This window comes from Bos mutus, chromosome 14 (assembly GCF_027580195.1).
Source record: "Bos mutus isolate GX-2022 chromosome 14, NWIPB_WYAK_1.1, whole genome shotgun sequence".
NCBI lineage: Eukaryota > Metazoa > Chordata > Mammalia > Artiodactyla > Bovidae > Bos > Bos mutus.
Genome location: NC_091630.1, coordinates 58292082 through 58309719, shown reverse-complemented (window position 1 = coordinate 58309719; position 17638 = coordinate 58292082).

The window sequence follows — 17638 nt, the reverse complement described above, 5'->3', positions numbered from 1 at the left end:
AGCTATTATCTGGGGACTAGGACATACGTCAGAAAGCTTCCATGCTGATCATTTCTGTTTCTGGGCTGCCTCGGAATTGGGCAATGATTTAAAAAGTAGAGAGCTGTGAGGAGCTGATCTTCTGATCTGCGTTTTCCCCTGAGGCACAACCACTGCCTTCTGTGATGGAAAATCGTTATGTTTGCTTTGCTGCCCACAAGCTACCAGAAGCAACTGTAATGCAGTTAGCCCACCTAAGTGCCCACTGGCTGGACCAATCTTCATAAGTGAGAAAAACTTGCATCTTCTTTTCAGATAATGAAAGAAATCAAATTCTTCAAAATCTTAAATAAACCTCAGATGTGCCATTTAATGGGCTTCCCTGGTGGCCTAGTGATAAAGAATCTGCTTGCCACTGCAGGAGATCCATGGGTTGGGAAGATCCCCTGGAGAAGGAAATGGCAACCCACTCCAGTATTCTTGCATAGAAAATACCATGGACAGAGAAGCCTGATGGGCTACAGTCCATTCGCAAAAGAGTGGGACATGACTTAGCATCATCTCCAATAGGATTAGGAAATTGAGTGAAAAAAGCTGTTGTATGTGTCTCTGCCCAGAATCTTCTGATCCAGCAGGTAAGCTGTTGATCAATGGATGCTCCTGATACAGGAGTTCCCTTAGCAACTGCTCAGCAGCTCTTCGAGATCTAGGGTAAAGGACTAAAGTTAGGAGCTTCTTTGAAGAATCTAATCAGAATTTTCCAACTTCATGATGCCTATTGACAAGCATTTGGGGAATGTGTGTGTGTGCTCAGTTGTGTCAGACTCTTTGCAACCCCATGGACTGAAGTTCACCAGGCTCCTCTGTCCATGGGATTTCCCAGGCAAGAATATTGGAGTGGGTTGCCATTTCAGGGATCTTCCCAACCCAGGGATCTAATCTTGTCTCTTGTGTCTCCTGCATTGGCAGGCAGAAATTTTACCACCTGCAGCACATGGGAAGCCAAGGAGGAGAAACCCAGTAAAATAAATACAAAATGGAATAACAATAAAATTAGCATGTAAATAAATTGGAATTCAGGTCACATAAGTACATAAAAATATAAAACTAATCTGTGATGATTTTATCAAGTCTTCAAAACTAAAATGACTTTGGCTTTTCATGACTGAAGCCAACTGTACATGGCATATATAGATAAAATTAATGCCACTTAACACACTTCAAATTTATAGACTCTAATGTAACAAATCATCCTTTCTAAAACACCGTTCGATCTCATTTTTTCACTTGTTGAAATCTTCCTTATCTATGAATTATTCATAAGTTACATGTAGGATAATTTATGTAAAGCCCACCCTAAAAGGAAGTCTTAATAAGGAATTAATAATTGAAATGATTTTGAGTATATCAGATAAAACGTTAGTGTCAATGACTTTTGTGCAGAAGGGCATTCCAGTCAAAATACCCTTGGGGAAAAAATGTTCTTGGCCCAATACTAAACATGTAAGAGCTACTCTAATTATGTTTAATATTTTTGGCATAGGGTCAAATTCCTGTGGTTTTAAATACTACCATGGGAAAGTCTTTTGTCAAAGTGGTTTCTAAAACAAATAAAGCCTGTACATAACACAAGCGTACATACTGTGGCAACTTGACATGGACCGCCAGCCAGGCTGTTTCAGCCAGGGTGGAAGATGACAAGCCCTGTTTTAGCTCAAGTCCCTGGGACAGATCAGGAAAGGAAACAGTCCCAGGACATTTGGTACCCAAAGGATGCTGCATGATCAAGTGTGATGTAGGCAAGTGTGGGCTCCAGGAGATCAAAAACTTGGGACTTCCCTGGAGGTCCAGTGGCTAAGAATCTCTGCTCCCAATGCAGGGGACCTGGGTTCAATTCCTGATCAGGGAACAAGGTTCCACACGCCACAGCTAACTGTTCATGTCCTGCGGCAACTAAAAGACCATGCAAGTCACAATGAAGATCAAAGATCCCCCAGGCCATGACTAAGACCCAGCAAAGTCAAAATAAATAAATATTACAACAAAACCTTGTGTGGCACCAATAGCAGGAAATTTTGCGGGTGGCAGCTCTCAAGAATTACCTACTAACAACAAGGTCCTACTGTATAAGGGCTTCCCTGGTGGCTCAGCAGTAAAGAATCCACCTGCAATGCAAGACACCTAAGAGACACGGGTTCAATCCCCAGGGTCAGGAAGATCCCCTGGCAGAGGAAATGGCAACCCACTCTAGTATTCTTGCCTGGAGAATCCCATGGACAGAGGAATCTGGTAGGCTACAGTCCATGGGGTCACAAACAGTTGGACACAGCTGAGCAACTGAGCACAAGCACATACTTTACCAACTGAAAAAATAAATGAAAAGATGTTAAAAGTTTACTGCCTACCAATATTTACTGAGAAAACTACTAAAAGTTGTATCTCTGTAAGAAGAAGGAATAAATCAGAAAGGCAATATAGAAAGGAAGAAGAGCCAGTAAACAGCATGTACATCTTTTAAAAATCTGAAAAGAAAAAAGAGCAAAGAGAGGCCAGATTTAGAATCTAGGAGGTTGGCTGCGTCTCTGAACCTTAGTTCTTTCGTCTATAAAATGGCAGGATTAGCTATTAACATCACAACTTATTTGACAAACAATTGCAGACAGTTTTCTGTTATTGATTTTTTTCAATTAATGTTGCTACTTAGATTTCATATTCTTTTTCTCCTACTGCTTTTGATTGAATATTCTCTGCATAAGATTCTTCTTATTCCCCAAGGCTAGTCTAGCAAGCATTCATTTGATTGTGGCTTGATGGTAGTGACAGAGATATTTGTACACACTCACAACCATGAATACACACAGTGACAGGTGTGGCTGTCCATCTCCTTGGCTGGGGCATCTGACTTTCTAGAATTTATCAATCATGATTTGTTAAGTTATGCTGCAGTAGCAACCCAATTTCATCAGCCTAAAACTAACAATATTTATTTCTCACTTGTCCCTGCAGAGTCCTCCCTGTAGGACCTAAGTGTCTTCTGCAGCCACCATCTAGGAAGGTATTGGTCAGAGTAGGGGGAGGAAGAGAGTAATGCAGAGACCACGTCCACTCACCTGTCATTGGTCAGACAAGTCACATGACCACACCTGACTCCACAGGGCAGGAAGGAAACCTTTCCATAAGCCTCAGAAGGGAATCAAAAATGTCTGGTGAAAGCTAATAACTATCTCACAGTGGTGAGGTTGTTTCTCTCTTTGAATTTTGAAGCATATTCAGGGTCAGTCTCACTTAAGTTTCTCTTGGACTTAGGTTTTCTACAACAAAGGTTCTTATTTTCCACTTTCTAGTTAGTCCACTCTGACTAGAAACCTTTTTTTTTTTCATCCTAAAACAATACCCAAATCATCAACTCACTTTGGAAATGAAGAAACAGACCATCTCTACCAGGAATCAGATGCACAGCCAGAGAAAAAGATCCCTTTCATTCTTTCATGATTAATCTGTAAATTAGAAAGCAAATGCAAATAATGTCAATGGAATATTCTGCCATATTAGATTCTCAATAACAATTTAGACTTTGCTGTGAAAATCTATAAAAAGCCATATGAAGGTGACTAGTTATCCACATTAGCTCATATGACCAAGTTTTAGTTTAAAATATTTCTCATCAGTGAAACACAAAATGAAATTTATATTTCATATTTCATTAACTCAACATGCTTTATTTCTAAGTATGAGTTGAAAGTGAAAGTCACTCAGTTGTGTACAACTCTTGCAGCCCCATGGATAGTAACCCACAAGGTCCACTGTCCATGAATTCTCCAGGTAAGAATAATGAAGTGGGTAGCCATTCCCTTCTCTAGGGGATCTTCCCAGCCCAGAGATGGAACCTGGGTTTCCTGGATTGCAGGCAGATTCTTCACCATCAACATGTATAAATATTATTGTTCATTTGCTTGTGGTTTGTTAGAGATAGTCTATGCTATGAATTTAGAGTCATATAAGTATGCTTTTAAATCCTGGTTCTGCTTATTTAAAATAAAGTTACCTTTGTAAGTTATCAGGCCACACTGACCCTCATTTTCTCCACTTAACTGTTATTATGGAATAATAATACTCTCCTAGGGGGTTTGAGAGGATTAAGTGGAGCAATGTTTGTAAGTAAAATGTCTGGCATACTGCCTGGCTCAAGACACAGAAAACATCAGGACTTCCTTTCTGACCTTCCATTTTGCTTAAGTCAGCCTGTACTGCCCTGTTCAGATTTCACCCTGAAATAGGAGAGCTAAAATGTACATTTCCTCTTTCAACTCATCATGGAGAATAATGAGTAATTAGGGAATGTAAGAGCAGAATAAATAAAATTCCTGAAGGCAGTTGGTTTGCAGAATGGCAGTAATTCAATCCAGAAATTAATTCTTGTAAATTCTCAATGATGATCGTCTCTAGAATTCTTTAACTGTAGCTCCCCAGAAATCCACATAAAGGGAAACCTGCAGAAAGGGCCAGCTTACGAGTCAGGGTTGTGCATCACCTCTTCTGGTTCCCACTGTCCTTTACGTGTGAGAGCTGACCAAGCAACCAGAACTCACAAGGAGAAGCAGCTGGTGTTCAGTTCCCCGTGTTGTTGTTTAGACAAAGTCGTGTCCAACCCTATGACCCAATGGAATATAGCATGCCAGGCTCCTCTGTCCTCAGCTCCAGGTAGCCACCAACTTTTCCAGTGCCTCGTTCCAGTTGTGTTTTTTCTCTTTTTCATACAATTTGCTCATATTCATGCCCTCTTCCTCTTTCTATTTCCTCTATTTTTTCTATCTCTCTCTCCCTTTAAAAAATATATTCATGTATTTGGCTGCACCAGGTCTCAGTTGTGGCATGCGGTTTCTTTAGTTGCTGCATGTGGGATCTAGTTCCCTGTCCAGGGATTGAACCTGGGCCCCCTGCATTGGGAGCATGGGGTCTCAGCCACTAGACTACCAGGGAAGTCCCTCTGTCCCCCTTTAACTCTCTCTCCTGATTACCTCCTCCCTTTACGTCATCTCTTGTTAGATGTATTTCCCCAGTTTTCTCTCTTGCCATCTTTCATTTGGTAATGGATCAGTCACTCACTCTACATCATCACCTAACTGCCACTCGTCCCTCAACATCCCATTCATTAATTACTGGAAATGGTGAGACTTGCCTTAATGTTCAAATTACTGTAATCACAGAGCCAGTGGCCACCCTTTGTCCTCTGTGTGACCTCCTACACCACAGCCTTTGTAGATGGTCCTCTCTGCTGCTGCTGCTGCTGCTAAGTCACTTCAGTCGTGTCCGACTCTGTGTGACCCCATAGACGGCGGCCCACCAGGCTCCCCCGTCCCTGGGATTCTCCAGGCAAGAACACTGGAGTGGGTTGCCATTTCCTTCTCCAATGCATGAAAGGGAAAAGTGAAAGTGAAGTCGCTCAGTCGTGTCCGACCCTCAGCGACCCCATGGACTGTGGCCTACCAGGCTCCTCCGTCCATGGGATTTTCCAGGCAAGAATACTGGAGTGGGGTGCCATTGCCTTCTCCATCCTCTCTGCTAGTGCTTGCCAATGGGGAGAAACTTCTTTCTTCAGGATGCTCTTCTTGGCATCATCAGAAAACTCTAATATCTGGAAAGATCTTCCTTCTATTTGCACAAAATTTTACTCCCTGTTATTTCTTCTGATTGGTCTCAGTTGGTTTTGGTTTCTCCCTAATGATCACTTTCTAAATATTCAAAAATCCAGTTTTATGTCCTTAACTCTCCTTCTTCTGTAGCAACACATTCTCAGCTCTTTTATTTATCACTTTGACCCATGAGTATAACCTGCGTGAATAAATAGGGTGGTCTTTCTGAGCCCTGGACTTTGGCCTAAACTTCATGTCTGCTTCCTCATGTCGTGTGTTAAAAGGATGTCTTGTGTGCATCTGTCATCCAGGGAACTTAAAATGGTTTCAGAATACAGATAACCCAGGCCCATGGTCTCTGGATGGTTCCCCAAAGACGCAGCATCATCCTATGAAACATGAATATGCAAATGAACAATGGCCAGGATGTATATATACATACACACACACACAGACACACACACACACACACATATATATATATGTAACACTGGCTTCAAATCTTAAGCAGCCATTTTAGGAAATCAATCCAATAACTATAATAAGCAGGCCAAGGAGTCAGCCTGCTGTCTGCAAGACAGACTTGTAGGAAGACAGACCACTATCTCTAGTAACAATCCAGGAAGCCAAACAATCACCCCTGTAACAATTGGCCCCAAATGGCCAAGACTTGATTAGTCATTGATACCTTCCATAATTACTATTCGCACTTCCAACTTGGGACCAATCGCGTGCTAAGTCGCCTCAGTAATGTCTGACTCTTCACAATCCTATGGGCTGTAGACTGCCAGGCTCCTCTGTCCATGGGGATTCTCCAGGTAAGAATACTAGAGTGGGTTGCCACTTCCTTCTCCAGGGGATCTTCCCAATCCAAGGACTGAACCCATATCTCTTAGGTTTCCAGCATTGGCAGGTATGTTCTTTAACACTAGCTCCACCTGGGAAGCCCTGGGACCAATTGGAAGAAGTCAAATATGTATCCCAAACCAATCATACAGGATGCCCCACTTCTGATCAACTCCCTACAACTTCCAACCAGGGGAGGCCTGAAGCTCCATCCCACTATAGAGCTTGCCTCTCCTCTGCCTGGTTTTGCATCTCTGTGAAGCAAGAGAGATGGTGATTGACTCCCTTGGGAGGGCCAACTCTGAATTAACAGGTTTTGCTTATTCTCAGTTGGGTGGTCTTTATTTCCACAGGTAGGAGTTCAGTGGCATAAAGTGCTGATATTTCCATGAGAGAAATATAGGTTGTTTTTTTTTTTTTTTCTGCATGGGGGGAACAAAGCAGAGAAAAAAACTAATTTTCTAGTTAACACTGAGGTGTGCATGAGGGTTTTTTCTGGAAAGGACATTAAGTCTGATGTTCTCTGCTTTAATATGAATCCCCATTTAACATCTCTGTATTCAGTTTCAGGCATCCTCACCTATTCCTTGAATCCTCACCTAAACTTAGGTCATGATGAAGAGACATTACAGAGATAAACAAGGGACAACACTTTTCCCTACTTTGTTTAATAAATACATTTTGAAAACGATTCCCTCACCTCATTTTACCCCCAAATTACTGTTACTATGTGCCAAGAAAAAAATCTACATCAGTTCAACTTCCAGCTAAATGAGAAAGGACATTGTGAACCAGTTATTTAATCAGCTCTCTCCAGCTTTTGTTCAATCAATAAAAGCTCTTTTTCCTCCTGGTAATTTCTTCTGCATACATTTATCATCACCAATGATGATTTGACATTCCAAAGTCAATTTTATGCTCTTCATCTAGACTCCCGGCAATTCAAGAAAAACAGGGCAGGGTAGGTGGGGCAGGGGAATAAAGACATGCAGAGAGAGAATAATTTTTAATCATTTTCAGACAAAAACCTTGATGCTGTGGACGTGGGAAATAGGAGGAAGTGATCGTGGGAATGTGGAGGAGAGGGTTTTTCAAGGATTCAGAAGTGAGCAAGGTGGAGCTGGAGGTACCTGACTTCACTCTCCGGGAACCCAACAGACTCAGAGCATCAGCGCAGGCAGACTCTAGGGATGAATGGCTTCCCCAAAACCTGTCTGAAAACCAATGAAATAAACAATAAAGTTGATCTTCATTTTTAACAGCATTAAAAAAGCCATTGGCATTTATATCGTGCTAAAGACACAATGTACAGAAAATATATTGACATGAAGTACATCATCGACCACTGAGTTGTTCTCTGTCTTTTGATGATTGCTTCCTCCACTGAGCAAAGAGCATCTCTGAGCCTCCTCAGTGACAGAATTGATGCACAGCAGATAAAGAGCATGCACTGTTTGTTGACAATAGAGATTCAACTTATTTTTCAGATGCGTAGGCAGAAAGTGCTAAGTGACTTACCAGTTTTCATAAAATAAGTCAGAGACAGAACAAGAAGAAAGCACAGACATGATATGGTCCGGGCTGGCTTCGTGTTTCCTAGGCTACGCCATCTACGTGACAGCAGATAATAGCATCAGTCAGAAGAATAATATTCAATATCTTAAAATTTAAAAGGAAACTATCACAAATGGATCTTTGGGCAAAAATGAATTAAAATTATTAAATAGGATGGCTTTTAGCCTTCCACAGAATAAAACCACAGCTGACAGCTATGTTGATAGACTTTTCTATTTGAATTTTGGTGACTTAATGGAATAGTCATGATTCAATCACAACAGTATATAGAAAAGATAATTTGAAAAGATAAATATACAGTTGCAAGGCTGAAGTGCGGCATGGTTAAATTCCCATAAGACAAAACAAAGAGTTATAAATACAGTCGGACAACTTCGTTGTTAATACCAATACCAACTTTTGTTAATCCCCGACGTGTACTTCTCTGGTGGCCCAGTGGTTAGAATCCCATTCTCTTAATGCGGGGACACAGGTTTGACCCCTGACTGGGTAACAAAGATCCCTCATGCCACACAGCATGGCCTAAAAAATTAAAAACAAAAAGTACACACCAGATGCCTCACTGAAACGAGGGACATGCGGGCCGTGTGTGTGTTGCAACCTCAGAGAATGCCCACAGGGAAGTCTCCCAGTGTGTTCCTGGGTCACATGTGTGTCACCTCTCCAGGTAACAAGCAGTTGACAAATAAAATTAAATACATCGTTAACAGAAAGGTAACAAAAATTCAATGAAAAAAAAGGGGACATTAGCAGCGCAGCTCAGTTCAGTTCAGTTTAGTCACTCAGTCGTGTCCAACTCTTTAGGACCCCATGAACTGCACCATGCCAGGCTTTCCTGCCCATCACCAACTCCTGGAGCTTGCTCAAACTCATGTCCATCGAGTTGGTGATGCCATCCAACCATCTCATCCTCTGTTGTCCCCTTCTCCTCCTGCCTTCAATCTTTCCAGCATCAGGGTCTTTTCTAATGAGTCAGTTCTTTGCATTAGGTGGCCAAAGTATTGGAGTTTTAGCTTCAGCATCAGTCCTTCCAATGAATATTCAGGACTGACTTCCTTTACTGACCAAACCTTGGACTGCAAGGTTTGATCTCTTTGCATTCCAAGGGCCTCTCAAGAGTCTTCTCCAACACCACAGCTCAAAAGCATCAATTCTTTGGTGCTCAGCTTTCTTTATGGTCCAACTCTCACATCCACACATGACTACTGGAAAAACCATAGCCTTGACTAGATGGACCTTTGCTGGCAAAGTAATGTCTCTGCTTTTTAACGTGCTGTCCAAGTTGGTCATAGTTTTTCCTCGAAGCAGCAAGTGTCTTTTAAATTTGTGGCTGCAGTCTCCACCTGTAGTGATTTTGGAGCCCCCAGGAATAAAGTCTGTCACTGTTTCCATTGATTCCTCATCTATTTGCCATGAAGGGATTGAACCAGATGCCATGATCTTAGTTTCTTGAATGTTGAGTTTTAAGCCAGCTCCTTCACTCTCCTCTTTCACTTTCATCAAGTAGTTCTTTAGTTTCTCTTCAGTTTCTGCCATAAGGGTGGTGTCATCTGTATATCTGAGGTTATTGATATTTCTCCCGGCAACCTGGATTCCAGCTTGTGCTCCATCCAGACTGGTATTTCTTATGATGTACTCTGCATATAAGTTAAATAAACAAGGTGACGATATACAGCCTTGACGTATTCCTTTCCCAATTTGAAATCAGTCTGTTGTTCCATGTCCGGTTCTAACTGTTACTTCTTGACCTATTTACAGATTTCTTAGGAGGCAAGCAAGATGACCTGATATTCCCATCTCTTGAAGAATTTTCCAGTTTGTTGTGATCTACACAGTTAAAGGCTTTGGTGTACTCAATAGCAGCTAGAGGGCTCCTATTCAGTTTTCTTCTTAGTGTCCTTAAGCACGAAAAGTCCTGAAAACCTGGGAATTCAGTTGCCCTTTGAACTTTAAATCTCCACATAAAACAGAAGTCATTAATTATTTGTGATCATAACTGCATCTCCAACAAACGTAGGAATATCTCAAATCTCAGTGTGTCCTGGATTTAACTCCTGGGAGACAGAACTGATGTGATTATTAAAAAAGAACTTAACTCATCATATTCCACCCTTTTTGGAGAAAGAGTGTATCCATGGAAATAAATTAGCTGGCTAGAAACAGTAGCCCAAAGATTTCAATCAGGCCCAGGACAGGGGAGAAGATGACCTCCATGGCCTACACAGGGATCCTAAATTAACCCTCTCCCCATGGCTCAACAGACTTCCAAACAGGACACAGTCCACCTTTGAGCCAGGCTAGCACCAACCAGTGGAGAAGGCAATGGCACCCCACTCCAGTACTCTTGCCTGGAAAATCCCATGGATGGAGGAGCCTGGTGGGCTGCAGTCCATGAGGTCGCTAAGGGTTGGACACGACTGAGCGACTTCACTTTCACTTTTCCCTTTCATGCATTGGAGAAGGAAATGGCAACCCACTCCAGTGTTCTTGCCTGGAGAATCCCAGGAAGGGGAAGCCTGGTGGGCTGCCGTCTATGGGGTCACACAGAGTTGGACATGACTGAAGTGACTTAGCATCAGCAGCACCAACCAGAGGACTCAAGGGTGCTTTCTCCAGTGGTAAGCAGGTCAGAGCAACCATCCACCTCTCTCTCTCTCTTTTTAATGTTCTCACTGTCTCTCTTTTTAATGGCTTCTTTATTTTCTTTCTTTTTTTGCCTCACCACTCAGGATGCGGGATCTTACTTCCCTGACTGGGGATTGAATCCCCACCCCCTACAGTAGAAGCCCAGAGTCTTAAACCACAGGACTGCCAGGAAAGTCCCCATCCACTTACCTTGATAATGACAACTCTCATGGAAAATGAATACATTATGGTCTGGTGAGTTTTATTAGTATGGACTAGCAGCTCTTGGAAGGAGGTGGTTAGATAGCATCATCAATTCAGTGGAAATAAATCTGAGCAAAGTCCAGGAGATAGTGAAGGATAGGAAAGCCTGGTGTACTGCAGTGCATGGGGTTGCAAAGAGACCAACATGATTTAGAGACTCAATAATGAGGTTCATGGGAATAGACACAGTGTCACTCATTGTAATACCTCGATCTTGCCCTGATTATCATAGGGTCTGGAATAAATTTACAGAACACCTGAAGAGGTGAACTAATGCCTGTTCTAGAATTTTCTTGGGTTATCTAAAGTTAAAGAACTTACTTGGAATTTTTGATTTATTGATCAAATTTTTTTATTCTATAATAACTTCATATTTAAAATTTATTTTATTTTTAATTGGAGGATAATCATTTACAATATTGTGATGGTCTCTGCCATACATCAACACGAATCAGCCATAGGCATACATATGTATCCTCCCTCTTAAACCTCCCTCCCACCTCCTTCCTTTTTGATTTCTTGTCCTTCTCAGCATTTTCGACTCATTCTGGATTGCCTACTTGAGTCTATTTTTTAAAGAATATTTCTGCCACATTTAGTATTTCATTTTTTTCTTCGCTTTTGGTTATGTAATGTTGCCTCCTACTTTTGTATATGTATTTTAAATCTAAGATCATCTGAGAACTTCCTGTGTAGCTAAATGTGAATTTCTTTGGCTGCTTGTACCTCTTTCCCCTGATTGGGAACATTTGTGATTGTAAAGTTTCATTTTTAGATGGAATTTCACGTTCTTCGTATTGGGCTTCCCTGGTGGCTCGGATGGTAAAGAATCTGCCTGCAATGCGGGAGACTCGGGTTTGATACCTGGGTTAGGAAGATCCCCTGGTTGAAGGAAATGCAACCCGTTCCATTATTCTTGCCTGGAGAATTCCATGGACAGAGGAGCCTGGCAGGCTACAATTTATGGGGTCTTAAAGAGTCAGACACTACTGAGTGACTAAGACTTTACATTCCCTGTAGATGCTATTTTCTATTGAATCTATACCTGGTGAGCATCTGAAAGGAGCCATGGTTTGTGGTCTTTGGGAAGCACCAGTTAGGGGTCATACCACTACGTTATACCCACCGTGGGCAGAGAAGTCTTCCGGGGGGAACAGCCTCTGGGCTTTATTTATTTTTTGGCTGACCCACACAGCATGTGGGATCTTAAACCCCTGACTAGGGATTGAACCTGAGTCTCCTGCCATGGAATCACAGAGTCTTAACCACTGGACCACTGGGGAAGTCCCAGCCACTGGGTTGAATATGGGCCTGAGGGGCTGAGAAGTGAGGGTCTTGTTGTGTCTGTCACTTGCTCTAGGCTCCCCTGACCTTCTTTCTGCCCAAGAGGGGACTCCACAAACTGGACCCACCCTCCCAGAACTTGTGATGGATGTAAGCCTGCTGTCCACTCCCCCAGTGCATTGTTCTCCATCCCCAACTGCCTTTCTGCATCACTCTCCTTATCAGTCTCCTCTGTCCACTCTCTTCTCTCTCTACCTCTATCCCTATTTCTGTCCCTTTCTCTCTTGACTGTTTAATATCTACTTTCATTTCTATGTGCCTTTAAATAACATTTTTCCGGACTGTCTCTACTCTTGTATTTCCTCCCAGACTCCCTCATAATCCTCTCTAGCCATGGAACCATGCCAGCCTTTTTACGAACTTCTGAAAAATCTGTTTTCCTAAAGTCTAGAGTGCATGTCTGATGAAGCCCACAGCTTCCTTTCTTCGCTGTTACGAATTCCAGGATGACTTGATTTCTCCCAAGGTTCACATAACTTTTACTCCAACAGTGAGCTCTTTCTTGTTGGTTCCAATGAAATACAGAATAGTAATTTTCCCTTGCTACTTCCTCTCCCCACTACCAGATGGAATTGTAAGTCAGATGTTGTACTTTCTGCAGAATGCTTTAAGAATTAAAAGGCTTCTGTACGTTTCTGAGCCAATTTACATTCTCCAATAAGATCCACTCTCACTACCTTCTACCTGGCCAGGAAGATTGCTGTGCCCCATCAAATTGAATCACTTGTTTCTCTCCCTTTTGTCCACATCTGAATGTTTTCTACCATTCCTTACGTTCATGACATTTTATACATGTTATATGTATTTTCTGAGAAACATGATTAGTCCATTCTATGGGCTTGTTTCTTTTGAGGGAAATTGATCTTTTAGTTGCCTTATTTCAGCAGTGAATTTCACACTACCGATAGCTGGAGATATTTAATTTCTGGGTTGTAAACTCCTTGAGGTCAGAAGCCATGTGAGATTCATCTTTGTAAAACACAGAGGCTGGAACAGTCCTGAAGCATGCCCAACATGGATTCATTAACCTGGACTGATGCTTATGTTAAAGTTACAAGTTTATTTGACTTTCCCCCAGACACTGTGCATAGATATATAAACATTTGAAGCCTTAAGTTAATTCCACATCTCCTGATTTTTCCTGAAAAGGACCTAACATTTCTTTCACAAGTTCTCCCTATGTGTTGTTTTCATGGTACATAATGTTAGAATTTTGTTGACATCTTTCTCTCTAGCTTTATATTTTAATTTGAAGAGCTTCTGATCAGCCATGGATAGGTTATTATTGAGAAGCTTCAATGAGCTTGTTATTACACTAAGTAATTTACATATATTATTTTACATTTTTACAACAGCCTTACCAAACAGATATTAGTCAATTACTGGTAAAGAATCCACCTGCAATGCAGGAGACCTGGGTTCGATCCCTGGGTTGGGAAGATCCTCTGGAGAACGGAAAGGCTACCCACTCCAGTATTCTTGTCTGGAGAATTCCATGGACTGTATGGCCATTGGGGTCTTGAAGAGCTGGACACAACTAGTGACTTTCACATTCATATATGAGAATAATGAAGCTCAGGTTAAATGATATATTGCAGCCAAAATAGCTATTCAGTAAAAGAATGATTAGAATTAGGTCTGATTGTTTCAAAAGCTTGTGTATTTCTTCTTCTAGAACTGTCCACTCTACCTGGCTGGTTGGTCAAACAGATCCTTGGCATTATTTTTGGACACATTGAGGTGCCATGACCTTCTCAACTTGGCTACACAGATGAACAAAACCACATGAACGTCTGCTCTCGGTCCTGCAGTGGGATCTTCTCATAGTGACAAAAAGCATGGTGACTCTTGAAATATTATTTTGGGAAAGCCGTGGCTGCCAATAGGAGGAGCACAGGGGCTTTAAGAACACCATGCCTGCCTGCACACTTGACCTTTGCAATGAAAGACAGAAGGATGAGATAAAAAGTCAGAAGGCAGTTCCCCCCATCCTCTCCCCAGTCCCGGAAAGAGGGTAGGAGAGAATGATTCATTTCTCTCTCAACCATTTTTACCTTGCCTAGACTATACTTGCAGGATTGTCGACTCCAGGAATAGTCTCAGTCTACTAGCCAAGTGTGCAAAAAGGATATTTTTTGTTATTTTTATATAATTCAACCTATGTATTATTTTGACCTCCTCCTAGTCAGCGGGAGTCATGGAAACTGGATGGTAGTTATTTTAAGAATTCTGATCTCACATCCACCCTTCTCTTGGGCCTGTGTCTCAGTTTCTGGGACATAAACTGTACTGGCATTGGGGTTGGGCAGCTTTGTGCTTTATCCCCATGTGTGTGTCAGTCTTTCAGTCATGTCCGACTCTTATGACCCCATGGACTGTATCCCACCAGGCTCCCCTGTCCATGGCATTCTCCAAGAAAGAACACTAGAGTGGGTTGCCATTTCCTTCTCCAGGGGATCTTCCTGACCCAGGGATGGAACCCAGGTCTGCTGCATTGCAAGCAGATTTTTTACCATCTGAGCCACCAGGGAATATCTCTTCCTCCTTATTTTTTGACCACATCAGCCCATGGTGACATGTCCATCTCCCGTCTTGTCCTCTGTCAGCAGTGACAGCACAGAAAGCCCCACAGATTCCTTCAGGGGTACAGGTCTTTTTTTAAATTAATTAATCAATTCATTTTTGCTGTACTGGGTCTTCACTGCTATGCACGGCTTTCTCTAGTTAGGCAGAGCAGTGGCTACTCTCCAGTTGCAGTGCACAGCCTCCTCATTATGGTGGCTTCTTTCGTGAAGCACAGGCTCTAGACACATGGCCTCTAGAGTTGGGGCTCAGTAGTCGTGTTGCACGGACTTAGTTGCTCCACGGCATGTGAGAGATTCCCGGACCAGTGATCGAACCCATGTACCCCGCACCGGCAGGTGGATTCTTAACTACTGAACCACCAGGGAAGTCCTGGGATAACTTCCGCATTTGTGATCTATTCTGCTGCTCACATACCATGCTTCAGGAAACTTCACAAGGCTTGATATATCATGCAACTATTTCTCCTCTGGTAGCTTGTTATTCCCCCCAGGCCATACCTGGGAAATAGGCACAAAACCTCTCTGCTTTTAACCAAAAATTTTATTACACTGAGTGTTTTCGGAGAGCTCAGCCTGGAAGAAGAGTTCCCTGGGGAACCCACCAGTGCCTGCATCTTTCTAGTCCACTCCAGCTTCTCCCACCAGCACAAGAAATACTTTTTGTTTTGCTTTGGTTTTAAGGCAGATATAGTCTTCTTTCCCAAATCTTTATCCTCTCCATTATTCTAAGTGCTCAGGTTTTTGAAACTCACAACTCAAGACAAATATTGCTTTTTCCCTCTGCTCTTTGCCTTCCCATTTATCTCCAAAGGTAATAAATCCAGAATGGATGACCTGGCCGCGTGGCTGGGAGACGAGGCTAAGTGGAAAATGAAAAGACCTTGGGGGTGAGGAAGAGATAGATGAATGTTTTCAAAGTGATCCTCTGTGTTGCCCTTCCTCCATCTGCTCTGAGGCTGCAGAGCTGAGGGTAGAACTTTATTAACTAGCCCTGGATATCCTCAACAACAAGAGTGAGGAGAGTCGTGTCTGCTCCAGTTCTGGCAAACTGGGCAACAAGATGGAAGGGAGGAGGGAAAATTCACCCCATGCCTGTCTTGCATCAGGCTTGGGATTGGCTGCTGCAATGTTTTATTGTCTCTGATTGTCATGGGGTAGGTAGACCACACCTCCTTTCCTGTATCAAGTATACACACTGAGTGCATGCTTGGTTCTCAGTTGTGTCCCACTCTTGGCGACCCCATGGACTGTAGCTCACTCGGCTCCTCTGTCCATGGGATTTTCCAGGCAAGAATACTGGAATGGGTTGCCATTTCCTTCTCCAGGGGACTTTCCCAACCCAGGGATCAAACCCATTGATCCCAACCCAGGGATCAAGCCTGCATTGGCAGGAGGATTCTTTACCACTGAGCCACCTGGGAAGCCCTCCTTTAGGTTACTTGCTTACAATGCTGCTACTAGAAAAGCTGCATTCTGTTTCACATCTTCTTGCTTCTCTTTGCTTCTGTGTATATATTGTATCTGCACTAGTATATATAAAATGGGCTTCCCTGGTGGCTTAGCTGGTAAAGAATCCACCTGCAAAGCAGGGGAACCCGGTTTGATTCCTGGGTGGGGAAGTTCCCCTGGAGAAGAGATAGGCTACCCCCCCTCCAGTATTCTTGGGCTTCCCTGGTGGCTCAAAAGGTAAAGAATCCACCTGCCATGTGGGAGACCTGGGTTTGATGCCTGGGTTGGGAAGATCGACTGGAGGAGGGCATGGCAACCCACTCCAATATTCTTGCCTGGAGAATGCCATGGACAGAGGAGCCTGGTGGGCTATAGTCCTTAGAGTTGCAAAGAGTCAGACACGACTGAGCAATTAAGCACAGCACAGCATATATAAACTAGGTAACTAATGAGAACATACTGTATAGCACAGGGAACTCTACTCAATACCCTGTAATAACCTATATGGGGAAAGAATATAAAAAGGAATATGCATATGTGTAACTGATTCACTTTGCTGTATGGCAGAAACTGACACAACATTGTAAATAAACTATACTCCAATACAAATTAATTTTTAAAAATGCTTGGGACTTCCCTGTCAATCCAATAAATGGTTAAGACTCTGTGCTTCCAGTGCAAGGGGCACGGGTTCAATCCCTGTTGGTGAAGATCCCACATATGGCAGTGGTGTGGCTAAGTAAATAAATGGATAAACTGGAAGTTCATAGTTTTTGAAAACTATTGTTTGCAAAGCACAGTAGGTCCTCCATCCACAATGGGTGCGGGGGAGGACAGAGGAAGGTTACCTTCTGCACATTGCAGACCAGGCTCACAGTGGGGGAGTGGGAGGGGCAACAGGGGTGGAGGTCAGACCTGCTCTGTGAATGCAGAGAGCGAAGAGGAGAGGGGGCCTGGGTGAATCTGATGTGTGTAGAGACAGAGCAGGTAGGCCTCGAGGAGGCTTATGGTCCAAGGATAATGAAAACCACCTAATGGCTTTAAGCCTAGACTCATCTATTCTGTTGCAGATTTCTAAAACTTCCCTCTGGCTGCCTGCAGAAAATGGTCTGGAGCACAGCAAGTGTTCAGAGGAAGGTAAGACCAGTCCAGAGGTCAGTATAATCATCCAAGCAGGAGTGAGGGTCTATTAAAGAGCAGGGAGATGTTCAGGATATTTAGGAGATGAAATATGCAGGATGGATATTGAGGGATGTGGAGGAGGCTGGTAAAGGAGGAGGAGGAGACCCTGTATGAATCATTCCTTTATTGTGTTCTTTTCTTTTCTGCAAGTCATGC